The sequence below is a fragment of the Dipteris shenzhenensis genome, chromosome 6 (genome assembly GCF_047967505.1).
Source record: "Dipteris shenzhenensis isolate YYH24624 ecotype China chromosome 6, Dip_SZ_1.0, whole genome shotgun sequence".
NCBI classification, from domain to species: domain Eukaryota; kingdom Viridiplantae; phylum Streptophyta; class Polypodiopsida; order Gleicheniales; family Dipteridaceae; genus Dipteris; species Dipteris shenzhenensis.
Genome location: NC_141601.1, coordinates 21,119,460 through 21,125,459, shown reverse-complemented (window position 1 = coordinate 21,125,459; position 6,000 = coordinate 21,119,460). Strand labels below are relative to the sequence as shown.

The window sequence follows — 6,000 nt, the reverse complement described above, 5'->3', positions numbered from 1 at the left end:
AGATCTAGTCTTTTGCATAATAAACATCGTGCATTCTACCCACTATGTATTCTTTTTGTGTATGCATAAGATGCTGATGCATTAGTACTCTGGTGCCCTATCTACAATGATGTAGCATCTGCACTCATTTAGGCATGCTATCCAAACTATCAAAATAGCCATCTTTTTTTGTTGCTCATTTCTCATTTTGTTTTGCTATCATTTAGATGTTCTTGTGTGTATTTAGTTAAGCAAAAGTTCTCATGCATTTACCGCTACAAGGAATGCATGAGACTAGGCATCTATGTACGATTGTTGAGCTATGAAATCTGATTTTATCCATGAAATCTGAATGCTTGGGCTGGTTTCCATCCCCACATCCATGTCGAAATAAAGTATAAAATTTGTCCAAAATATACTCCACCTCATGTTGGATGAGGTAAACACCCTAAATGGTACTATGATTCACCTTCATTTTGAGAACTCCTCCTTAACTATTGTGTAGGAGACAATAGCTACTCTAGGCTAAGGTTGTTGAACTCTCGCACTAGTTTGTACACTAGAGTGCCTTGAAGGAGGCATAGACTCATGTCCCAAGGGTGCACTTTTATAGTAGCTAAAGTGCTCCCTAGACCAACCAAGTAGCCAATTTGTGGAATCATTGACTCAGGCCGACAACCAACCTAGTAGGATTGATCAACAAAACAAGATGAATGGGCCATCTCCGACGCCCACCTGGTCCACGATCCCTGTCCCAAGGGTGCACTTTTATAGTAGCTAAAGTGCTCCCTAGACCAACCGAGTAGCCAATTTGTCGAATCATTCACTCAGGCCGACAACCAACCTAGTAGGATCGATCAACAAAACAAGATGAATGGGCCATCTCCGACGCCCACTTGGTCCACGATCCCTGCACCATCTTCCACTTTTATCACAACACCACTTACGGTGGCAACTACAGTAGCGATTGAGCCTTGATGAAAATGGGCAATATCCAGCCACTTACAGGCACAAATGGGGAGATTCAAGCAAACTGTCAAATTCTCGTAATAAACCTGGCTAAGCCACTGATCAGTTTCTCAGTATGCCATAAAATATATATTCTCGTTTGTAAATTCTTGGCAAAGCCGCAAAGGCATTGATCAATATGTCCTATATAGTCTCACTGGCGCGAGAAGATTGGCACTACGAGATAATAGAAGACTGGTACGATCAGGGCGTCGAATTCGTGGAGGTTTCGATCAAATTTGCCTTTCAGACGTATCCAATATATGCTACGTAGGAAAGTAGACTCTTTTCGTATCATTGTCCACAGTCCACTGTCCCTCCATCATATTGACAGCTTGGGGATTGAACTTATCCCAGTTGGAATGGGCGTCTGAAGTTCTGAACTAAGTACTGAAAGAACGGTTTACTGGGAACAGGAATGTATTTTGTGAAGAAAGCAATAGGCCAGCTTAGCGATGCGAATCCTGTGCAGGCCAACCAGTGTTGCCAGTCCAAGCGGACAGTAGCAGCGAACTTCTCTAGGAACTCCACCATCACAACCTGCAACACGAGCGTGCCGAACACAATGGCGATGAAGAGGCGGTTGCGGAAGATGCCACGGAAGATGTTGCGCGCCTGGAGTTGGCGGGCATTCACCTCGTTGAAGAGCTGGCAGAGGACAAAGGTGTTGAAGATGACGGTGCGATTGATGAGGTTGGCATCGGGGCCGGAGAGGCCGAGGAGGGAGGGGCCACGGAACTGGAGGGTGAGGAGGAGGGCGATCTGGTAGGCGGCCTGGGAGGCGAGGTTACGCCACATGTAGTTGGAGATGAGGGGCTGGTCGTGATCGATGGGGGGAGAAAGCAAAAGTTCGTCGGAAGGGGGCTCAGTGGCGAGGGCGAGGGCGCCGAGGGTGTCCATGATGAGGTTAACCCAAAGGAGCTGAACGGCAGTGAGAGGAACTTTGCCGGAGGAGACAGCAGCGACGAAGTTGATGGCGAGGGCGGCGAAGTTAACAGTAAGCTGGAACTGAAGAAATTTCTGGATGTTGGAGAAGACGGAGCGGCCCCAACGGACGACATTGACGACGGAAGTGAAATTATCGTCGAGGATGATGATGTCGGAACTTTCTTTAGCAACGTCGGTACCCTGGATACCCATGGAGAGGCCGATATGAGCTTGGTGGAGTGCCGGAGCGTCGTTACTTCCGTCGCCGGTTACGGCAACGATTTCTCCCATGGATTGGAGCATTTTAACGAGGCGGAGTTTGTCGGCAGGGCGCGCTCTGGCCAGAATGGACATTTCCGGCAGCCTTTCCCGCATCTCGGCGTCATTCCAGCTCCGGAATGTGTCCCCCTCGACTGCCACATCACCTTGCCGGAGAATGCCGCACTCTGTTGCCACCGCCTTGGCTGTGAGAAGATTGTCCCCAGTGACCATTCTCACTCGAATCCCTGCTCCCTGTACTCTGTGGACTGCTTTCCGAACCCCCGGCCGGCATGGGTCCTTGATTCCGACCATCGCTAGAAGCGTCAATTCTCGCTCCGGCAACGTCCATTCTGCATTCTCAGACATTTCACTGTACGCAAAAGCTATGCACCGGAGGCTTGCAGCTGCCATTCCCTCTATCACCCTCTCCAGTTCCGTCCTCATTCCCGGCGTTATCTCCGTCACCGCTCCGTCGCCATCCACGCACTTATCACACCCAGACAGAATGATCTCTGCGGCGCCCTTCCAATGAGCCACAACGCGCCCATTCCGACGCTCCCTCACGGCCACTCCGGCGCGCTTCTTCTCAGAATTGAAGGTTTCCACCTTGATGACGTCCCCGGCGTCGCGTTCCCGCTGGAATGACATGTTCCCGGCCAATCCCCAGGAGAGAAGCGCCTGTTCAGTGGGACTTCCGCTCACGTCACCATTATAAACACTTCCCGTGCTGTTGTGAGCAATACCCTGCAAGAGAAGGGCTTGCGCGTTGGTAGGCATGCTGAGGATTCCATTCAGGCCGTCCTGGCGTTCTTCCGTGGTGGAATGCATTCTGCCGGCGGTCCATTCTCTCACGACCTTCATCACGTTCATTGTTAGCGTCCCGGTCTTGTCGCTGCAGATGGTTGTAGCTGAGCCCATGGTCTCGCAAGCAGCCAATCTCCTCACAAGCGCCTTGTCGTTCATCATCTTTCTCATCGAATACGCCAGAGTGAGCGTCACGGCCAACGGTAGCCCCTCCGGCACCGCCACCACCACTATCGTCACCGCTATGGAGAAGATTTGCACAATGCTGTTCATCGCTTCCGTTGCACTCGTCCTCCCTTCCTTGAACTTCGTCCCTGAGCTTCCGCTCGTGTGCCCGCTGAAGTAGAATATCAGGAGAATTATCAGCACCGCCGTCGCCACCGAAAGTCCCACCTTCCCGATGAACACCGCCGCACCCGTCAAGCGTGTTTGCAGCGGCGTGCTTTCCTCATTAGCGCTGTCGTCGCTGATGGCTGCCATCAGTTGCCCCCATTCCGTGTTGCTTCCCACTCCAGTCACCAGCATCGAGCCATATCCATCGCCCACTTTGCTGCCGGATACCAAGAAGGGCTGCTTCTCGTTGGGAAGCACCAGCTCGCTTTCTCCTGTCAAGCTAGACTCGTCGATCGCCAGACATTGCCCTTTCACCAACAATCCGTCCGCAGGAACTCGATCGCCAATCCGAAGCTCCACGATGTCGCCCACCACGATGTCCGATATGGACACTGCTACTCTCCGCCCTCCTCTCACAACCTGCACTTGTATGTTCTCTTTCTCTTCGTTGAGGCTTTGAAACTGTCTGGACTGCTTGTAATCACTTATGCCTGTGACGACCACCACTAGAAGCACAGCAAACGCAATGCTAACTCCATCGTACCAGCCGTGTTGCACACCCTCGCTTTTGATCCCAAATCCTAGAGATAGAATCCCGCACAGCATCAATATGATCAACGTAGCATCTTTCGAAGCTTGAAACAAGAAATGCCACAAAGTTTTGCTTGCTTTCCTGGGATACACGTTCTCCCCAAAAGCAAGCTTGCGCCTTGCCAACTCCTCTTCATCCGCGGAAACGCCTTTCTGTAGATTTATCTGCAAGCGCTTGGCCACGCCGTCCACTCCACCCAACTGTTGCACTCGATCCAGATCGCGATGCCGAACGATTTCTTCGATTTTATTTAGCTGGGAAAAATCTGCACGAAGTTGGCTTTGGAGCTGGAAGCGGAATGCGGCTCTCATGGCAATCACCACAACCTTAAACTTCTTCGATTCCCCTGCAGTTCTTTCAATCTCACAAACAATATCCTTTTCACCTGCCACCACATGCTTGCCTGTGGGCAATGAGATTGAAAAGCTCTTACGCTCATGATCTGATAACAAATATTTCGCAGCATCTTGAAAGTACACCTTTTCTGATGGCAAATATTTAGCAGCATCTTGAGAGTAAACCTTGGAAGACAGTAAGGTTAAATTCGGCGAAGGAAGGCCAACAGTTATAGGATGTACGTTCTCTCCGAAAGGAAAAGACTTCTCTCCGTCTGCAGAATTTGAATAGTATGATGGCAGATGCGTAGCCCAACCCTCTGCTCCACTCAGCGATGTGACATAATCCTGGTGCCGAACAATCTCTTCAACCTCAATTAGGTCGGAAAATTCTATTCTTGACTGGCTTTGCACGCGCTCGAAGCGGATTATTGCTTTTATTGCAATGATCACAACTCGGAACTTCGTTCGTTTATCTATAGTGCTTCTTGGAATTTCAAGAACCACATCAAGCAAGAGATTTTCACCTGGCACCACGCGCTTGCGGCAATTCTCAGGGAAGATACTCCGTGATATTGCGCCAGCCGATTGTGAAGAAACCGTCGTGTGATGACCTTCGGATGAAAGTTTCATGACAGCACGGTCCGGAGACATCTCCTTGGAAGCTAAGTATACGGTCAATACGCAGAGGCTGATCACGGCAACGAGCAAATTGGAAAGAGAAGAGTTGATGAAAAGGTTGCAGGAACAAAGCCCAAGGGAAGGGAGGAAGGAATGGAAGAGGGAGGGATGCGATGCGGGAAGGTGGTCGGTGCTCGCGCGATGGAGTTGTGGAGGAAGTGGTGCTGGGAATTTATATAGAGGTGCTATACGGAGTGCTGCTGTTCTGGACGCTTGAGTAACACGATAAAACGATGGTGCTTGGAAAGTGAGAAACCTTAACAAACACGGCTAAGGAAATTTCACACCAAACAGATTTGGAAGTCGCGCAGAAAATACACTTAGGTCATTTCCTTCACACTTGCCTAAAGTCACTTTGCTCACACGCAAACTAGTAAAGTTTGTTCCATAAGGTCATTTGGCTCACACCCAAACTAGTGTCAAGCATTTACTAGAGGACTCTTGGGCATCTTGACTCTTGATTACCTCCAGGGAGCTCTCCACGAGCTGAGCTCAACATGTTTGATTGGCTTGCCCATACCAGCATTGGAGCATTGAATGAGACACGCATGCCAGCTTTCTATTGGCTGGGAAGACAGGCTGGGAAGACATTGACGCTTTGGTGCTCAAACTACTAATATGAGAATTGATTACGCTTCATTTGAGTCTTGAAAAGCGTACAAGCCTCCGAAAATGTCTACCAACCGCAGGCCATAGAAAAGTTACCTTCACAACATGTTCGTGCAACCTACGCATTGCAAACAAGTAAGCATTTTTTTAATATGGATATCATTTGCTCTTCAATTTCATTAACGCTTGCATGAACATATCATGGATTTTTGTCTTAGCTGATCTTTCAACCTGATCGAGTGGACAACTAGTGGTCATTTGTGATTCAAGTTGCACCTAGAAACCGACATTTCTTTGAAGATGTGGAAGTAGAGAATGAAAATGGAAGATCAAGAAATAGATGGGTTGGAGGCTAGCACTTGAAATACCCCTTCTATGAGAGGTTTGGAATGTGAAGCTAGTTTGAGTTCATCAGAGGGTTGATTTTTGGTTGGTTTCGGTAATGTACCATAAACATATTCTAATCTATCA

General features: G+C 49.1%; 1 pseudogene; it reads right to left on the bottom strand.

Moving 5' to 3' along the window:
- Positions 1-874: 874 nt before the first annotated feature.
- Positions 875-5,051, bottom strand: LOC147900914 (calcium-transporting ATPase 10, plasma membrane-type pseudogene; annotated as a pseudogene).
- Positions 5,052-6,000: the final 949 nt, after the last annotated feature.